This window comes from Hemibagrus wyckioides, linkage group LG03 (assembly GCF_019097595.1).
Source record: "Hemibagrus wyckioides isolate EC202008001 linkage group LG03, SWU_Hwy_1.0, whole genome shotgun sequence".
Taxonomy (NCBI): domain Eukaryota; kingdom Metazoa; phylum Chordata; class Actinopteri; order Siluriformes; family Bagridae; genus Hemibagrus; species Hemibagrus wyckioides.
In genome coordinates, this window is record NC_080712.1 from 4416589 (window position 1) to 4438259 (window position 21671).

At 39.0% G+C, this 21671-nt stretch overlaps 1 protein-coding gene and 1 long non-coding RNA gene across 10 annotated transcripts in view; one reads left to right on the top strand and one right to left on the bottom strand.

Moving 5' to 3' along the window:
* wdr17 (WD repeat domain 17) overlaps window positions 1-21671 on the bottom strand; it is a 158002-nt gene that overhangs the window by 90292 nt on the left and 46039 nt on the right. The gene's annotated exons all lie outside the window — the stretch shown is intronic.
* On the top strand, window positions 16416-21449 carry LOC131351313 (uncharacterized). 3 transcript variants are annotated; one of them, XR_009204370.1, is made up of 4 exons: window positions 16416-16671; window positions 18242-18613; window positions 19283-19948; window positions 21116-21449. It is a non-coding gene; the product is annotated as an uncharacterized LOC131351313 (long non-coding RNA). The 3 variants fall into 3 exon arrangements; XR_009204372.1 differs by having other exon boundaries at window positions 18459-18613; window positions 21116-21448; XR_009204371.1 differs by lacking the exon at window positions 16416-16671 and having other exon boundaries at window positions 18183-18613.

A 21671-nucleotide genomic window follows, 5' to 3' on the forward strand; every position in this document is an offset into this window, starting at 1 on the left:
ATTAATCTAGACCTTTCACCTTCAATCTCAGAGTTAATTAATATATCCTCCTCAAAAAAACTACTCTCCAAAATATAAAGAATAATATTTAAATCAGACAACACAGTAAGTTTACCATTGCTAAATGGGAATCAGACCTATCTAGTGTTCCTGCCCAATTTCTGGACAAAACACTTAAAATATCTATTCTATGACAAAAAATGCCAACCTACAACTGATACAATACAAGGGACAGAAATTGTTTAAAATAGGTTTCACTTCAGAAACATGTTCACATTGCACCTAAAATAACCCAGGACCACACACCAGGTAGTGGTGAAGACAGCACACCAGCATTGAACCTCAACATTGAAGAGCATCCCAACAGCATAGCTGACTGGCATTGGATCAGCACTGCTGTTAAAATGCTGTATTTCACAAACAACTGCAAATTGCTTTGCATTATTATCTTCTTCTTCTTTGGGCTTTTCCCTTCAGGGGTAATTATAAACCTACTGAGAAAGACAGTAACACAAACCGAATCATATTTAGCCGTAAAGACAATGGCTTCATTGGTAAGGTTTATGTTACGGAACACACTGATGAGTCCTGCTTCAATCCAGATGCCACCTTCTGCATTGACATCGACTTCCACCTATCCATCAATGTGAAAAAATCTCAAAAACCTCGTCTTGGCAGCTTATAGTGAACAAAAATCTTGAAAACTTTTTGAAAGTTCAACCTAAAACCTTTGGACTTACGGCTTCTTCAGAGCAACATTCATAGCTTTAAGAAAACCAAGATAACTGCATTGATGTTAAATCGCCTTGTGTTACAAAAGAAACTCTGACACACATCATATATTTATGATAAGAGTATTTATCCAATTATATTTCATCCAGTGGCTGACATCATGTGTTTCCAGGGTGAAAGAAATCTGCCTTGTTTTCAGTAAAGTGACTGTGTTTTGTGTAAAGGGTTTCCATTCCACATGCATGTACATATGGGTGCGATGCTCAGGGGAGCATATATTATTGGTCATATAGTATATGTAATAAATACTATTTAAATAAGATCGATATGAAATTTTTCAGACATATTAAGCGTAACCAACATGCCTAAAGTTGGTGCTTTTTATGACGTGATCAGATATGAGCCCCACTTCTCTTCTCTGCAAACACAATCATGTCACGTAGCACAGTTGTTCTAAAAAAAAAACCCTCAGGAGCATAAATCTTCACTGCTGCATTAATACAATATTACCTAAACCTTGTTCACTTATCAACACATAACTGCACCAAACTGAATAGCAGGGATCCATCTAGGGGCGGTGGTGGCGGCTCAAGTGGTTAAGGCTCTGGGTCGTTGATCGGAAGATCGGGGGTTCCAGCCCCAGCACCACCAAGTTGCCACTGTTGGACCCTTGAGCAAGGCCCTTAACCCTCTCTGCTCCAGGGGCCCTGTATCATAGCTGACCCTGTGCTCTGACCCCAACCTCCAAGGATGGGATATGCAAAGAAAAGAATTTCATTGTGCTGTAATGTATATGTGACAAATAAAGGCAAATTAAATTAAATTACCTCTAATACAGGACATCTTCCACAAACACTGCTTCAGTAAAGCCACCTGTTTAATGTCTGACTCCTCCCACTGCTCATCACCTCCCAAAAAAGCTGAAAGGGATTCTGCTGAGGATTATGGGTATTGTAGTAATATGTGTATGGAGAAGAGGACAATACCAGCATGCCATCTTAGAGAAACTGTTGGAGACAATCTATGCCTTTAAAGCATACCAAACAAATTAGGACTTTGAAGCTTTTGTAATTGCCTTGGTAGCAGAACACCAATCTTATAGAATGAGGTTCATCATCTTTCTGTGGAAGAACAGTCTGAAGTTCAAAATGGGTAATTACTAATTACAGAACCAAAATGCACCCCAGTTAATGGTGGTTAACATCGAAAAAGACAAATCTGATTCTAAACCAGGACACAAAAGCATGGAGAAGCAAAAGAAAAGGGGAAATCAATTACCTACCAGATTTCCGAGAGGGAATGGAATAGACCTAGCCTTAAAGCTATTCAAGAGGTCATAGTCAACGAAATGATGATGAAAAACCCAAATGATGGTTTATTGAAAGAAACACGGACATCACATTTGCCCTTAGAAAAGACGAGGGTATAAAGGAAAAGCCTGACATTAGCCAGATGGTCCAATGTTGGCCAGCCCTTTTCACAGAAATCCAGGTTTGTGCCACAGAAAGGTGTGTTGTTAATAATTCTGTCTGTACACCAAAATGTGGATGGTTTTGTATTTTTCAGGTTTACTTGCAGTTTATTGGAAGAAATCTTGAAGATGAATTCTTTGGTGTAGAAGACCTACTACAACCGACAAAGGTGGGTTGATATTTCTGGTTTATGTTGTGATGTTTCTTATGATACTCATTGTCATTTGTTTGATGGTCGGTTCATCCATTCACTCACCTGACCTTGTGGTATCTCTCTATGCAGTTTCAGTTTACTGTAGATATCTGCAGTTTATTTACTTATAGATACAGTATCTGTGAAATTCCTGCCTCAACACTAATACAGTGGAGACAAATGGACTTTAGCTAGTGGTAATTTAACATTTCCTTCCTGATCTGTTTCCTACAGTACTACTCTGGATAATCTACACACAGGAAATATTTACTGCTGGAACTTTGTACATTCTACTATAGAATTAGTGCCTATGAAAACTGTATACAGTGTGCCGTGTGGATTGAATAGTAACATGGACACTGTCTGTGGTAGTATTATTTGCTTTTGAAATCAATTGCTTTTTAAATTATTTACAAACCAGTGGAGGTGAAAATATCAAATATCAATATGGACAAATGGAAATATCAACTGGACAAATAAAAACCAATCATCTGCATAAAAAGATACCTGCAAAGTAAAGATTTTTTTTCTTTTTTCTTCATTTAAGTGTATGCTATACCTCCCTGCAGAGCACCGAGCCAACAGCCTTGTCCTGAGGGGACTTCCAGACTCCTGGGGATGATGCATCTATGTTATTTATGAGCAGCTCTGTGAGTAATTTTGTTTGATTTTTATTGTTAGAATTATTACTGCCATTAGAGTTTTTGCTGTATGGTTTGTATAAATCGGGATAGCGGATGATAATTAGCAATTATGAACATTTTTCCTTAAATCTCAGTTGGTTTTAACTTAATTTGTCTGATAATGTTCTTAATCTGTTACCAAGATGTAATCCACTATTCCAGTCTAAACTGAATGAAATTTGTAAAAAAAAATGTTTACACAACATTACAAAAAAATAAAAATACAACCAGAGCGAATTAAAAAAAAAATCACAATAAAAACATTTGGATAGCATTTGACAACTAATGAAACTAAAATAACACTATATCACTGCCTCGTGGATGTGTTTGTCAAATATGGGTGTATCTGTAATGATGTGTTTGTCAAATATGGGCATGACTGTATCCGCATTTAGATATGCAAATACGATTACTACGAATACAATAAATGGAAGAACAATATCTACAGTACATATGCTGGAGTCTGAGCTCTGCTTCTAAAACTTTCTTTCTGCATAGAAAGTTTTATTTTTGTAACGAATTATTTTGAAAAAAAAATGGTTTATTGGGTTATTGACAACACCCCTGCAAGGCATTTACCTCTTTTAATGGACTTAATTTTTTTACTTGAATTGTGACAAGGATTTTACCCAGACAGAAACACCATGGACTTCTAAACACTTGATGTACAGAGGCGATTATCTACAATTATGTACAATGGTATGTACAAAATAATTACTAAAGCAAACTTTTATCTGTATCATTAACCAAATCTATAAATCTAAATAAAGACATTAACAGCAATATAGTCATATGAATCATCTTCAATATCACAATACTGTATAGAACGTCGTAGCAACCTAGAGTTCCTAAGTGAATTCCTGGTTTAAAAAAAAAAAAAAAAATATATATATATATATATATATATATATATATATATATTTATATATATATGTATATATATATATATATATATATATATATATATATATATATATATATATATATATATATTTATATATATATATATGTATGTTTTCTTTTAATAATAAAATCATGACCAAACTGTGTAATGTAATTTTGGTCACTGTCTAGTGTTGCTGACGTGCAATGAACGCGACATGATTGTTTTGTGGCGCACAAAAGTGACGTTATAGCATGCATGCGTACATGGTTCAGAACGAATTAGCTACCACTTTAGCTTAGAATCGATCTGTAGCAAAAATCATGTTTGCTCCTGGCAATGTGGCCTGAAACGCGTGCTGTGAACTACTGATCACGTGCCATGATTGGGCACAGATATCCAAACAGGTAGTAAAATTGGAAGCATAAAATGCAGATTTAACAGTGAAACTGATGAAACTGTGTGTTTTCCATAGTGATCCTGTACGTATATAGTTTAGCTGCAGCCTGAACTAGGTATATGCGCTTTTGTAGCCATACAATGGCTAATGCTAGCTAGCTAAAAGCTAACTAGCATGCTGCAAAGTTAATGGTTTTTACGGTTATGTGCAATTAGTGGCTTTAATATTTTTTTTTAAATATATGTGTTTTTTTTTGTTTGTTTTTTGTTTTTTTGTGTGTGTGTGTTTTAGAGTGCCAGTGCTTTTTACACTGGCAGAGCTGGATGAAACCGGATTCGGTGTACCCAGGCCTCGTCATGGTCGACTATTGCTTTACTGGTTTTTATGGATTATCCAACATCATGATAACAACTTATTTCAACTCTGTGATCCAGAAAATGAAGACTACGGTTTTCATTTATATCTGAATCTGGAGAAACTCCTTCCTGATGGATCACCATCATACAGGCCGTCGTGATGAGAGTAATTTGGACCGTATCATAGTGGGAGTTGATGTTCAGGGGTACATTTGTTCAGTTTACGTGACTGAACACTATAATAAAAATGCCACCTACCAAATTCATCCTGATCTCTGTAATTATATCGGAGATCTGCACCACTAAACATCCCTTTATACATAGATAGATAGATAGATAGATAGATAGATAGATAGATAGATAGATAGATAGATAGATAGATAGATAGATAGATAGATAGATAGAGATCCTGGATGACAGTTAGACAGTTACCTGAGTTCATCACTGAACTGCAAAATCTGCAGTTGCTGGTGCAGGGGGTAATATGGTGGGCAGCATGGCTGCCTCACAGCTGTATATTTCCAAGTTCAGTTCTGAACTCGGGTTACTGTCTAACTGACATTTCATCTATGATAAATTATCCACCTGGTGGCATTTTTAGAATAGGCATTTGAGTAACCCATAATCATCATCTCCTGCTACAACAATAACCATCCATGGAAGAGACGGTGAGTCTGAACGTATATAAGAATAAAGATTTGAAGTGATTTTGTAAACGTACACTTTATTGCCCAAAGTTTTGGGACACCCCTCCAAATAATTGAATTCAGGTGTTGTTTTGCTCCATTAGAGTGGAGCCTGTGAGCCAGGCCAAAACTGGGAAGTCTGCCTTTACATGCACATTAATGTATTATGGAGTTGACCCACCCTCTGCAACTATAAGAGTATCAACTTTTCTGGGAAGGCTTTTCACAAGATTTAGGGGTGTGTTTATGGGAATTTCTGACCATTCCTCTAGAAGCGCATTTGTGAGGTCAAGCACTGATGTTGGATGAGAAGGTCTGGCTCAAAGTCTCCACTCTAATTCATCCCAAAGGTGTTCTATCGGGTTGAGGTCAGGACTCTGTGCAGGCCAGTCAAGTTCCTCCACACCAAACAAACTAGTCTATGTCTTTATGTACCTTAGTTTTTGCTCTGAAAAAGGAAGGGGTCATCCCCAAACTGGTCCCACAAAGTTGGGAGCATGAAATTGTCCAAAATGTCTTAGTATGAAGCGGAAGTATTAAGAAATCCTTTCACTGGAACTAAGGGGCTGAGCCCAACCCCTGAAAAACAACACATGAATTCAATGATTTGGAGGGGTGTCCCAAAACGTTTGGTAATATAGTGTATGAGAAGAAGTGCAACCTTAAGTCTTGATGATTTCATGAAGTTGATGAAGAGTATGTGAGCTTAGATGAGCTTTGGAAACCAGGGTACTGTAAATGCTTTCAGATATTTTCCCACCTTTAATGTAATTTAACATCATTAAATAATTTAAGTGGAAAACAATTAAATTAAAACATTTTAAAAGAAAAACAAAATTAACTAACCTGGTTGCATAAGAGTTCTAACGCATTAAATAATATTTGGTTAAATTACCTTTTGCTTGTAATATAGTATTTTGGGGTAAGCCTCTACCAACTTCTGGATTTGGCATTTTCCCTTACAAACATTGTAAGGGGATCTCTAGTGTGATCTTCTGGGTTCTGACTGGGAAAGGGGCTGGGACTGGGACTAAAGGCATTTCTTTGTTCACTTTTTTTTGGATGTTTTGGAAGGTGAATCAGTGGCCTGCAGGTTTTGTGCCAAAACAGAGTGTACTGCCACCACTATGCTTAACTGCTTACACTTGTAATAGTCTTCCCCCTGATACATTTCCTTCTTGCTCTTTCTTCAATTCTGGAGGGATGTTCAGCCACTGTGGTGCCTTGTTGTGCCGCTTGTTGATGATGGTCTTCATAATAAGAAACCGAAGATAACCCTACAGCTGATCTTTATTTGAGATGAATCAATGTATATGGTTGTGGTCAAATCTGAACATAGACACTTGCCTCATTGTGCAACCAGGCTATATTATATTGTTTATTTTCTATTTTCTTTTTCCTAGAACATTTCTGGTGGTTTTTTGTTGGTTGCCAGATTGAAAAACATCTGATTTTTCCCCCCTTTTTTATATCACAAACATCAGATCCTAACAGAGATGGGCTGCCATGACAACAAACTCACTCTCGGCTCCGGTACTGATCTCACCAAATATCTGGACCATCTTCTCCAAAATTGGCAACCCTCCAAAAGAAACAAGAACTTCCCAGGGGCAAGCTATCCATCTGAACCCACACAACTTGGCTGTGCCAGGCTAGAAGATGGGCAGTGAAAGAAATGCACAGAGTGACTGTGTTTCAATTCTGGCCAAACTGACCACTCCACCGGACAGCACCACCTCCATGCCTTGCTCACAGTCAGGCCAGGTTCAGATGTGGCCAGAACACTCAGATATGGTCTCTGTATTTATAGCACTAAAGCTACTTGTTCAAGTGGAACATTCATCCCCACTCTACCAATACAATACCTCCTCCATGTACATTTCATTGACAGAAGGCAAATTGGAGACAGCACCATCTCTCTCTCTCTGCCCCTGGAGTCTCTTCTCACAAGTCAGCATGCTGGATCAGCAGATCACCTTCCTCGTGACCATCGCCTCAAGGCATCATGTCATCCAGGGGTCCGAACAGGTGCAGCTCCATGACCCCTAAATATCCCCCAAACGGTATTTACCACAGTTACTATCCTCAAATAGCCTGATCATCCTTGGCCCTTCATTGTAAAATCCAATTCTAAGAAATCAAAACATAGATGTCCATAAATTATGTGTAATAATGTGAATAACACAGGGAAAAAGTATTGTAACACATTAAGAAAGGGAGGTGCAAAAAGTCATGGAAAGCCAAGATACCAGCTAAAATCAATCAGTAATTAGAAAACAATCCTACCCGCCTCATTACATAAGAAACTCATAATGGGTAAAAATAAAGAGCTCTCTCAAGACCTTCACAACCTATTGTTGCAAAACATACACATTATTACACATAACGTGCATATGTGGATTGCATGGGTTGTTACCATCATCTGGTGAAAATTTTATGTCAATAGCACCTTTACAAATATATATTTACTGAAAAAATGGAAGGTGGATATACTGTGTGTACAGGAGACCAGGTGGAAGGGTAACAAGGCTTGTAGTATAGGAGCAGGATTCAGCTGTGTTATCATGTAGTGGAAAGTAAGAGAAATGGGGTAGGTGTGGTCCTGAAGGAGGAGTTTGTGAGGAATGTTCTGGAGGTGAAGAGGACATGGCTGTGGTTAAGACTTATTTTCAGAAGAGGGAGGAGCATAGAGTGACTTAAAAGAGTGGAGGTAGGAACACACAGGTAGACTACATCCTATGTAGAAGAGCCAATCTGAAAGAGATTAGTGACTGTAAAGTGGTAGTGGGATGAGAGTGTAGCCAGACAGCATAGGATGGTGGTGTGTAGGATGACTTTGATGGTCTGTAAGAAGAGCTCAAAGATAGAGATGGAGAAGAAAACCAAGTGTTGGAAGCTGAAAAAGGAGGAATGTTGTGAGGAATTTAGACAGAAGTTGAGGCAGGCTCTGGGTGGTCAGGTAGTGCTGCCAGATGACTGGGAAACTACAGCAGAAGTGATCAGGGAGACAAGAAGAAAGGTGCTGGGTGTGTCATCTGGAAGGAGGAAAGAAGATAAGGAGACTTGGTGGTGGAATGAGGAAGTTCAGGATAGTATTCAGAGGAAGAGGTTAGCCAAGAAGAAGTGGGACATGGATAGGACTGAAGAGAATAGACAGGAATACAAGGAGTTACAGCGCAGAGTGAAGAGGGAGGTGTCTAAGGCCAAGCAGAAGGCGTATGACGAGTTGTACACTAGGTTAGACACTAGAGAAGGAGAGATGGACTTGCACAGGTTAGCTAGGCAGAGGATTCGAGATGGGGAGGATGTGCAGCGAGTTACAGTTATTAAGGATAGAGATGGAAAGGTGCTCACAAGTGAGGAGAGTGTACAGAGGAGATGGAAGGAGTACTTTGAAGAGCTGATGAATGAGGTAAATGAGAGGGAAAAAAGAGTAGAAGGGGTGAACTCTGTGGAACAGAAAGTAGATGGAAGGCAGTTGGCCCTGACGACATGCCGGTGGAGGTCTGGAAATGTCTAGAAGAGGCAGAAGTTTGTTTAACAGGGTTTTAGAGAGTGAAAAGATGCCTGAGGAATGGAGAAGAGGAATGGATTGTTAGTGCTGATCTTTAAGAATAAGGGTGACATGTAGAGTTGCAGCAACTATTGATAAGCCATACAATGAAGCTATAGGAAAGAGTAGTGGAAGCTAGGTTAAGGAAGGTAGTGGACATTTATGAGCAGCAGTATGGCTTCATGCCCAGAAAGAGCACAACAGATGCAATTTTTGCTCTGAGAATGTTGATGGAGAAGTATAGGGACGGTCAGAGAGAGTTGCACTGTGTGTTTGTAGACTTGGAGAAAGCGTATGACGGTGCCAAGAGAAGAGCTGTGGTACTGTATGAGGAAGTCAGGAGTAGCAGAGAAGTATGGCAGAGTGGTGCAGGACATGTATGAGAGGAGCAGGACAGTGGTGAGGTGTGCTGTAGGGCAGACAGAGGAGTTCAAAGTGGAGGTGGGACTGCATCAGGGATCGACTCTGAGCCCCTTCCTGTTTGCTATGGTGATGGACCAGTTATCAGAAGAGGTCAGACAGGAGTCTCCTTGGACAATGATGTTTGCAGATGACATTGTGATCTGTAGTGAGAGCAGGGAGCAGGGTCAAGACTGAGTACATGTGTGTGAATGAAAGGGAGGGAAGTGGAACAGTAAGATTACAGGGTGAAGAGGTGAAGAAGGAACAGGAGTTTAAGTACTTGGGGTGAACAGTCCAGAGTAATGGAGAGTGTGGGAAAGAGGTAAAGAAGTGAGTGCAGGCAGGTTGGAATGGGTGGAGAAAGGTGTCGGGAGTTCTGTGTGATAGAAAAATATTGGCGAGAATCAAGGGGAAGGTGTAAAAGATAGTGGTGAGACCGGCCATGCTGTATGGTTTAGAGGCAGTGTCACTGAGGTAGAGACATGAGTCAGAGCTGGAGGTAGCAGAGCTGAAGATGTTGAGGTTCTCTTTGGGAGTGACAAGATTGGACAGGATTAGGAATGAGGACATCAGAGGGACAGCTCATGTTGGACGTTTGGGGGAAAAAGTTAGGGAGGCCAGATTAAAATGGTTTGGACATGTTCAGAGGAGGGAGAGTGAGTATACTGGTAGGAGAATGCTGGACATGGAGCTGCCAAAAAGGAGGTAAATGGATGTAATAAATGAAGATATGAAGCTAGTGGGTGCAAGTGTTGAGGATGCTAAGATAGGGATAGGTGGAGAGAAACGATTCGCTGTGGTGAACCCCTGAAGGAAAAAAATGAAAGAAGATGATATACATATACATACATATTTTATTGTTTTCTTTTGATTTGTTTTTTCAGGCATCGACAAGAGGTACGCTCAACCACATCACCGGTTGAGGCCAACAAGGCAGCCTTCCAAGACGTGCTACCTGCTGAGGCAAGACCTGCTCTCTGCTGTGGCGACCACCCAAGAACCGCACTCTCTTCTGTGGACAACATGGCACCCCCCAACACCTACTACCTGCTGAGACTAACAGCATGATTTCTCAAGACCTGCTAATTGCTGAGGCCAATAGCACCAATGATCCCCAAGACCTGCTAACTGCTGAGGCCAATGGCACTGATGATCCCCAAGACCTGGTCGTGCCTGAGGCCAACAGTTCAGCCTCCTAAGTAACATGCCTGCTATCTAACCCTGGCTAGCCTCCACTCACCACCTGCACCTTCTCACGAAACATCAGATCTTCTTCTAAGCATGAGGAACAATGGCTGGCCACAAGACCAAGAATTTTGCAAGGACATTTTGCCTAGAGGGACAGGATTGTTGAAAGGGCTGTTGAAAGGCCTTATGGGGTCTTTGGGGAGCTGTGTCCCAAATCTTCCATGTTTTTGGACCACAGCACTCACTTCCATGTTTTTTTTGTGTCCATTTTATTTACATTGCCATGTAAATGTTTTGGTTCATGACCCATTTTATGAGTGTGGTTGATTCTTTTAATGCCCTTACTGCCCACACCTTTCGTAAGTTTCTTTTTTGATTGCTTGTACTGTTCTTAATACAATTTGCATTTGTAACCTCTCTGTCTTATTACATGTGCAACATTTTACTTACTGAGTGCATTTGCTGTGGTGTTAAATAATTGTGTTAATTATATAATATGATAAAAGGGAAAGGGTTTTGTTTTGTTGAGTGTGTGAGTGAGTGAGTGAGTGACCTCTGCATTCTTTTTTTTGCACTCATTTCCCTTATATCAGCCCAGAGGTAGTGGCAGCAGTGTGACTGTTCATTCCCTGCACTGTTGGGAAATTGTTTGAATGTTAAACATTAGTTAAGTGATGATGTTTAGCTGTTGAAATGTTGGAAAAGTTGAAATGTTACTTATCATTTTTTTCTTAGTTTTTTTTATCTATCTGTCTATCTATTTATATATACTATATTTATACATACTATATACTATCTGTATATTCACTGTATATTATCTGTTATTGTTGTACATACATTGTACATAATGCACACATTTTTAGCACAATTATAATTACACCTGTCACTTTATTTGCTGTAAATACTACCTGCATCTATCATCTGAAGGAGGGCATCTTGTTCTCAAACTCCGACTAATCTCTTATTAAGCTTATTGATACTTTAAGCTCTCTGAGGTTAAGATCATGCATGGGTCCTGCTGGGACCTAAGAGGGCAGTGATATACTCTGAATATATCTTGGCACGGGCTGGACTGGGCTGACTGTGAGATACCATTTGTTTATGACATCATCTTATGACATCTTTTTCTTATCAATAGATAACACCAAATACTACTTTCTTCTGTATAATTACACTCTGTTCATCTCAGTAAAGACTTCTCTATTCATTCTATGAGTGAAAGAAAGAAACTGTCCTTTTTTGTTAACATTTTATTACTTTGAGGTATAAAATTTCTTCATATTTTTCATTATTTGTCTCTTGGCTACACTGTTAAAAATGTTCCTTAGGGTTTGATATAGATCCCTGGGGTTCTACACTTGGGTGAATGAACCTGTTCCCAAAAAATCTAGAACTCTTGGAAAGCAAACAACATTTCATTTAAAATGGTTCTATAATTCAATGAATATGTTAGGTGAAATGAATTAAAAAATGTACTTTTGGACTTACACTGAGGTGGCCCTGAAATCAGCATTTCTTTGCAATGAGCAATTCACACTCAACTGGCTCTGATTGTGCTGATCGACTCTGGAGCAGTGGACAACTTCATTAATGAACATACAGTGAGGCACCTCAACATCCCCACAGACCTGATCACCTACAAAAAACAGCAGGTGTAATCTGTAATGGTTCATGTCTACAGCAGGTGGAAGCACACTACATGAAATAAACTGTCTGACTTGTCTGCTGTTATAAACTCCTCCCCTCTGCTGTAATTAGCTCATCTCACCATCAGTCACAGAGAGGTGTCGTTTAACTCAAACACACCCAAAATTACCTCATCTTCAGCTCCTGACATGAACTCCATTTCCCACAATCCTTTAAGCAACCAACCAGCTCTCCATTAATGGACATTTCCCCTAGTCCATTACTACAAACTCTGCATGACTCCCTCTAGAGGCTTACTCAGAACACCACATATCCCTCTCTCTTAAGAACAAATATATTATAGGGACATGGTCTCAGTGAAATTAGTTATAATATAAAATTATAACAGTACAGGAAGTTACTATGGATTTTTCTTTGTAAAAACTCTTGCAAACTTTCAATCCCAACATTATGATTTGCAAACATCCCTTATTGAACAAATATTGTTACAGTAATGCAATTTCCAAAGACTTGGTATAAGCATCACAGAACAGTACCCAAACACAATATTCACTAAGCAACAACATTATTTTCCTTATACTACATAAACACACATTGTGTACTAGTAATGCATTAAGCACATTTTACATCACATAATCCTGAGTCCATGCGGGCGCATGCCTACTCCGAACAAGCCAAACAATGGCAGTTCACCGGACTCGTCTGTTCTACATGGAGCAAATGCAGGTGCCAGGCAGGACGCATTCCAGCATCGTCCATCTGACAACTTATATGTCTACAGTCCTTTCTTACACACAACTTTTAGGGCTTTTCCAAATTTAGACTGGGTCTTCGGCACAATTCCGGGTTTCTTTACATGGACGTATGATCCACACTGAAATGAAACATGCTTCGCACTGTGTTTTCTGTCACTGTACTGTTTACATTTTTTCTGTTTCTCTCTCACCTGTGAAGCAAGCTGGTGAGGTTTGAGCAGTTTGCTTGCAGGTGGTAAGCAAAGACCCGAGACATTTTGTTTGGTTAACATGGCTCTCCCATGTAAGAGTTCTTTTGGTGTTGTGCCATGTGGTGTTGAATGGTATGCCTGCAGAAAGTCTTTGGTGAACTCCTTCCACCCTCTTCCTTAGAGTGAAGCAGTTTGTAAATTATTCTTTAAGCTGCGATGGAAACGTTCGACTTCCCCGTTTCCCCTTGGGTAATACACAGATAATGTCCTGTGTAGGATTCCTCTGTTTTGCAAGAACAGTTTGAATTTGTGCAAAGTGAACTGTACTACATTATCAGAAATCAGCTCTTTTGGGTTCTGTTCCCTGCTAAACACTGTAGACAGGAACGGCATTACAGAATGGGTGGTAGGATGTGAGACAAATGCTATCTCAGGCCGCTTACTGTAATAGTCCACCAGAGTGACCACAAAACAACAATCAGCAAGTGCTGCATCAAAAGGACCCATGATGTGTATGGCCACTTTCTCCCAGGCTCCTGGGAGAGCTGCTGAATGAAAGAGTTGTAAATGTTTTACTTTAGATGATTGAGCAAGCCGGATCTGGAAGAAGCATGAGATATACAAAATCTAGATAATCACAGGTGGACAAAACAACAATTAAATGATAGGTAACTGTTGACTGTCCCTTCTATAGCAATATCAACTACAGCACAAAATCTAAGAGTAGACATATAATCAGTACTGTGTTCAGAAGTAGTGTGAAGATGCAGGACTGCTTGGATGATTTAACTGCACAGTTTATAATATTACAGAAGGGCTTACAACTAATTAAAGACAAATCACAGTTAACCTGAATATCCTCTTTTTTCTTGTCTCTCACATTAGCTAGGATGGAGTCTCCCTGGACATTCCAATGAGAATGCTCTGCTTTGAGAACAACAGAGCCGCGAGTCCAGCATCATCACATATCCTCTGCACCCCTAAACAAAAAGGGGTGGTAGCTCGAGTGGTAAAGGCTTTGGGTAGTTGACCGGAAGATCAGGGTTCAAGCCCAACACCGCCAAGTGGCCACTGCTAGGCCCCAACCCACCCTGCTAAGGGGCGCTGTATCATTTCTTCCACTTTGTTTGGAATTATGAAGGGGTTTATTTGCCCGCCTCTAGGGGGTGAGTTGACATGACAAAAAAAAGTTTATCAAATGCTATAATTAATTCATTGGGCTTAGAGAAGATCATCCACATCTCTGTCAGAAGAAGAGGGAACAAACACATTCCGTCGCCTAGTTGAGTGGCAATAAGTTCATCTAATAATTTAGAACATTTTTTGCAATCTATGCAGAGGACTGTTAAAGATGAGGAGAAGTAAAAACCTTGATAGATTATCAGGCAAAACTGTGTTGAGGAAATTTGAGACATTTCCTTGGTCAGCCTGATTCAGTGCAATCTCATCGGCCTTGTAAGATAATATAAAAGGCATATGAAAGCTCTAAAGAGATATGGGTGACATCTCGTGCCAGTAAAGAAAGTGAGAAATTATAATTAGTCATTTAGTGAAAGCAAAAATGGTATGTCAAATAAGTGTCACATTAATTAAGTTCTTGTTTCTTACTGTCTTGCGACTGTTGATTTTACCACATGCTTAATGTTCTGCCAATCATGGCCTTTTCTAGTGTTTGTGTTTTTTCCAGCTCTAATCTTGCCCAAAAAGACAGAGTTCAGTCTATTTCTTGGAGGATTTCTTGGGGATGGAGTGCCCCCCCTTCCTGAAGTCATTACCCACCCCACTTTTCTCACCTTGGACATCACTCTGCTTTCATTTGCCCCCAGCTAACACTTTTCTCCAAAGCAGCTTATAACTGTGAATAGATATACCTGAATAACATTGAATCCATGTTGAATAATTAAAGTGGAAGGATCACTTTCTCCATCAGCTCACAAGAAAAGCAGGTTTTCAGTAGTTTGGATTTATTGTTAGGAAAACTATTTACTGTATATTCAAATGTCCTAAGGTAAAGCTGTATGGCTCTCAAACATCTTAAATCACATAGTGTAGTGAATGAGGTTGCTCTTTTTTTATATGACACTTTCATGTTCAGGTGTAATATATGGAACAAGGGCCATGCAGAGATGTTTAGAGGGGAAGGTCAAAAAATCTGAAAAGGAGCCTATAGATCTGTCAGAAATGGTGGTTGAGATGGATGTAGATGCAGTTTAACGTGTTTAATAGAAAGACAAGCAGATAAATCCAAAATTCAAACAGGCAGATGTTGAGAATTAAGAATACAACATAAACATGGCAAAGACTATAATAATCACGAACCAGAATCAAGATCAAAACCAGGCAGATAAAACAGAATGAGAAGGCTTGGTACCATACACGAATCTTAATCATTTGTCAATAGAGTATACAGAAATTTAGGTTTTTTACAAATCTGGGAAATTATTTCACATGGATATTACACCATTTGAACCCAAATGCTCAGGGGACTTAGCATAATAGTTACTGTTACTCGTTTGCCATGTACTCTTACGTCAACTGTATCAGAAATTTTGGTACCCTGATTGAGAATAATGGGATTGTGTCAATATTAATATCACCAAATTGCAAACTGACCCCCCCCCGGTAACTCAAACTTTACGATATATACCAATCCAATCAGACATGACATTAAAACCTCTGAGAGAGAAAAGGAATAACACTGATTATATCGTTACAGTGGCACCTGTCGAGGGGTGAGACATATTGGTGAGCAGTCAGTTCTTGAAGCTGATGTGTTGGAAAAAGGAAAAATGGTCAAGTGTAAGGATTCATGTGACATTGGCAAAGGCCAAAGTGTCATGTCTAGATGACTGAGTCAGATCATCTTCAAAACATCAGGCCTTGTACTCCTAAGTGCTCCAAGGAAGGACAACCAGTGGACCAGCAGCAGGGTTATGGGCATCCAAGGCTCAGAAATGGGATTGTCAGGAGCTCACAAGAAAATAGGGATAAAAGAAAGCAAGATAATAATGCTTGGTATCACAGGTGGATAACACAGAGAATATATTTCGCAATGGGGTGGTGGAATGAATGCCCTTAATGACTGTTAATGGTGATTGAGTGAGTCCAGGTGTGATGGTGAACATAACAGAGTTCCTGATGGCTGTTGGATGTGTTGTAGTCTTTAGGGCTCACATTTGTAGACCACTCTGAATTGTAGGAGTTGTCCACTCCTTGTGTTGACGTGAATTCATTTACATAAGATTTACATATAGTAGAAACGGAAGTAGGACTTCCTTTTAAATCATTTGACTACAGTGTTATGTATGTTGGAGTTAAATCTCTGTTCTAAACCTTTTTTTTAATTCTTTAAGAATCCCTATTTGGTGAAGAATATTGTTGATTGGTTTATTAGTAAAATGCCTGCAAGTTATTTATCTCTTTTTTGGGTTTACTTTTTGTGGCACTTGCTACAAGGATTCTACTCAACTCCGAGGGACACATCCTGGGTGTCTTACTACATTTATTGTGCTCAAAAAGTCTGTATAATGGTGAGTACCAAGTTATTGCAAAAGTTTATTTTTTTTGCTTATTGATTCCCCAGCACTGCAATGTATACATTTTGTATATTTGTCATGTAAGGCTTAATGACACATTCGAGGCAGTAGTTTTGGCAAATGAATAGGTAGAGGTGGTAAAACTCAGTATTGTACAAAAAGATTCCAGTGAAACAGAATGTTCTAGGGAAGCCCATAGAGATAGACGAAATATATAATTGGTAGCCGTTGATGAACGTAGGCATGTCATGACGCAATGACGCATAGACTCCCATGATTCAGTTCGCCGCAAGAAAATGGGAGGACAATTAGACAGGTAGTACAGTTTAAAGTGTTATGTACATATTTATCACTAAAACAGCTTTTTTAATCAATTATTTTACTTTAAAACCCTTTTGCCAGCTGTGAACCTAATACTGCACAAATATCAAAGCCATTTGCTGGCTAAAAGTCAGTCAACAGGGCCATGCGAGCTTCCATGTGCCGAACGCGGAAGAAGTAGGAAGTAAATGACCGTAGGACACAAATCATCGATCATTAGTAAAAAATAAAATTTAGTACGCCAATTTCCTAATGAAACAGGAAAAAATTGGTTACATTTTTATTGCCAGTTGGCCATTGAGGTACTCTTAAACATGTAGAAGGCGAAAAAGTGTTATAGTAGCTGTATGCTATGCAGCATTACAAAGCTAATGCTAGCCATATAAAGCATGCTAGCTAATTAGCTGTTAGCCTTATTTACACAATATTTGTATTAAAGCTAAAGGTTTACCGGAATGTTTCTGGGAATTTTTAATGTTCTTGTTTAATGCTGAAAAATGAAAAATTTAAAAAATATGATCTTTAAAAATTTTGGTGTTTTTAAAGGTTAATGTTCAAATGATGCTAGTGTTTAGTTAGTGGCTTTTAACAAATATCTGCAATATGTTTGTGTGTGTGAGGTGTGAGTGTTGGTGGTGTGTGAATGTGTGTACATGTTCATCCTTCATAAAGAAGGCAGAGCGTGAACTAGCCAAGCTGAAGAAGTCTGGTTTTGGCCAGCCTTCGCCAAGACATGGTCTCAAGCTGATGCACTGGATTGCTGTCCAACTTAGGAACAATGACATGTACATGTTCTGTAATCCTAACTATGATAATTACGGATTCCACCAATTTTTCAATGAGCCTAAGAGGGAATGGCATGTACGTCTGCCTCTAGAAAATGGCCTTACCTACTATACAGTAGGTAATCTTAACATCAAAGCCAAAAACGATCTCCCAGAAAACATCTCGGAAGAATTTACTGGTGAACACGATGCCAGCAACATGGATCGTGTCATTGTTGGAGTTGATCAGAATAACTATGTTTGCACTGTCTATGCAAGTAAACATTACAATCGTTATGCTACCACAAAAGTCAGCTGGGGACTGCTCATGTATATTAGTCATCTAAGTTTAGATGAGTTTCTCTCAGTTATTTGTTATTGCGACAGCATAATTGGGCATGAGAGACAGTTTTAAAAATGCACATATTATTCCCTTTCTCCTTGACCAAACTGACACATTCATTCATTGGTCATTTCAGCCCCTCCTATATAGCCATGTTTTCTCTGCCATCACCCATAAACCGCTATAAACCACCGCTATCAACCACCACCAGCATGATACCACAGTGCATACCCCTGCCAACAAATACTTCCTTATGCCCCATGGCAGACCAAACCATGGCCTGTCATTTATATGGCCATAAAATTTTTAACAAGCCTTGAGTGTCAACTCTGATCAAGGCACATAATTTGCAGCTGAGACCATGTACCTGGAGGAACTCCACCACCTTCACACAACAACACTTCTACAAAAGTGGCAACACACAGTGCCAGTTCAGCATCCCCGATGTTCTGGACAGCAGGGAAGCACATGGACGCCATGCAGATTGGCTGGAGTTTGCCAAAAAGAGGTAAAACTCCACCTTTTTATAAACATGTAACACGTGTAACCCACTAATCCAAAATGGGTTATTTTCAACCCAAAATTTTAGTACGAAATTATAGTCATAAACAGTATATTCACCATAGTTGTAATTTATGTGCTGTGACCTGTTTGATATACAGTAAGTTTGCTGGACTTAAATAAATAAAATAAAAAAATAGCTTCATATTAAATGATTATTTCATTGAATGGTGGTATGCACGATAATCACAGTATTTTGTTTGTGCTTCAGGTGAGACAAAATTCTATGATGTGAATACTGTATACTAGTATTAGACTGTGAAAAATAAGTGGTGTTTTTTATTGTGTATTGTGGTGTTTTTTGTTGTGTTTATTGTGGATTTCGGCCGCCTTCAGCAATGTTTTACAATGTAGAAAGAAATAAACATCAGGAAAGACCATGGAATTAGGAGGAGTGTCCAAACTTTTGACTGGTAGTGTAGATGCTGAATTTATATATATATGCTGAGTAGTGTGTGGCCATGAGGAGGGGCATCGAGCAATCAGGGTAGTGGCAACCGCTCTTCACCCTTCTGGAGACACAGAGAGAGCTTTGTGGGGTGTGGCACTTCCAGAGAGGTAAAATGGTGCACAACATAATAGTAATTGCCTTTTCTTTATTCTTTTTTCCCCTCAGAACTGCTGGAGACCGAGGAACAAGACATACCCTGAAGCCACCACACCCCGCCAGCTTCTTGGGAACCAGCACATCACCACTCCGCAACCTCTGAGGACTTTTCTACATGAGACTATCTGCAGCCCAAGCTTAAGTCAGCTTTATTTCAAATACTTTTCTTCTGCCTTTTTTTTTACACTAGCAAACCTATCTCAACTGCACTATAAATAATGATGACTTTTACCAGTGCACTATGTACTGCTTATAGAGGAGAGGAAAGATTATAAAGCATTGTCATTAATACATTTTGATAACTTTACTTTTGTGTGTGCATGGGTGTGAGATGGAATGAGGTGCGTCTTTGTCTTGAAGAAAGTTTACATAAAAACGTTTGCATCTGTTTTGTTAGCAGGCACACTGCACTTCCTCTTTACTGTGATGTTAGTGAGTGTGTTGGAGTTGAACAGCTCTGTTCTGGGCTCTTTCTTATCACTAAGAATGGACTATTTATTAAAGGAAATGCTTTTTCTATTAAATGGTTTATTGGTAAACTGCCTTCAAGGCATTCATCACCTTTCTGGATCTACTTTTTGCTGGACTTGCTACAAGGACTTTACTGAGATGGACACAGCTTGGATTTCTACCTACTTCCTGTTTAAAGGAAATTATCTACAATTCTGTACAATGGTAAGAACAAAGTAACTACCAAGGTTTCTTTTAGTACTTACTTATTTCCCACTGCTTCACTAAACATTTGTAGAAACAATGCATATTATTAATAAATACATCTGTAATGATTTTGAGTGGTCAAGTTGTTCGAAATCTCTTAACTATGGAAATAACTTCATGTCGCCTATGTGTAATGTTCAAAGTTTCTGGGTTGCCCTAGTTACGGTGCTCTATAACTACGCATGGTACGCATGTGCTCACCATTTGGTAGAACACCACGTGTACAATATGTCATATTTTAACACCACAGGGTAAGGGAATATACAAATTTACCAGTTCAACCAAAGAGCTTGGGAACATGTAGAACATGGAAAATAGTTTTTTATCGTTACGTTGCAAAAACCCGAGAACTGTTAGATTATTGTGCAGTAGAATTAATCTCCGGAAGCCGCCTAAAGCTAATGCTAGCTAAGCTAGGTAGCTGGCATGCTACTCACTACTTTACGATGCCATGAATAATATATTGACACTAGACATATAATGCTAAGTTGGTGTTTGTTCATAACATGTTTCAACATAGATATAAATACCTAGATGGCTCATTTGTTATTCAGAGCTGTTTACGAGACACGCCAATGGTCGAGCAAGATCCGCCATGTTGGGGTCGTATTCAGCGTGTTTCAGAACAAAGCATGCTACACTCTTAAGACGTAATTATTACTACAGTGTCATATATGCTTTGCCACGCAGCTAATGCAGTTCATGGCACAAAGAATACAAAAATAAACAAAGAAAGAGGTCTTTTTTACTATGGCTACTAAGCACAATTTGTAGACCATGTCGTGGCCTACAAACATCACCGCACCCAGATACGACCAAGTTTCTGGTTTCTGGTTCATGTCGTTGTCTCTATCGTCTGACTTCTACATGTTTAAGCTGGACTCTGCTCTGAAATGAGAACTTTCTCCCTGAGACCATCAATTATAAAAATGACCTGCAAAACTATATTAATTATTTAATTAATTAATAAATATTGCCTTCATTAATGTATAATTCATTGGCGCAAAGTTTAACATATTTGAACTACTTATTGAACAACTAGGAGGCTGTTTATCTCTGTGTAGGCATCATCCTTAAACACTGCATCAATCTAACATCTGCTTTGTGTATGTTTTCTGGCTGCAGAGAGGATCAGATCAGCCCACAGTGGACAACATGCAAGTCCTCAAGCTGAACTAGTGACAGCACATGTAGCTTCCAGTTTCTCGAACATCATGTCCAATTCTATCCCATTTGATCAATTCAAACTGTTTAACACTGAATATGTACATGTTTTCTTGCTTTAGTCTGACAATGATATTTTTGGTCCTTGGTTTACAATGGACCTTATTCACTTGGTAATTTATCATAAAAAGTTGTTGACAGTAAAATCTAGGTAAACCAGCTGTAATAAATTGTTGTACTGTGTTTTTTACAGTAAAATTCTGGCAACCACAGCTGCTAGTAATTTACTGTAAACTTGAACTTTACAATAAAATACCATATGATATATGGTTGTGTTGTGGTTTTTATCTAAGAAAGACTGTAATTAGGTTTACAGTATATTTGTTATTTTACAGTAGTTTACTGTAAACAGGTTTACATTCTGTCTTTAACAGTAATTTGTTGTAAACAAACAGTTCTCAACTGTGAAATTTACGGTTGCTAATAAAGCAAGTGGTGAACAGTGTCACCATACAAC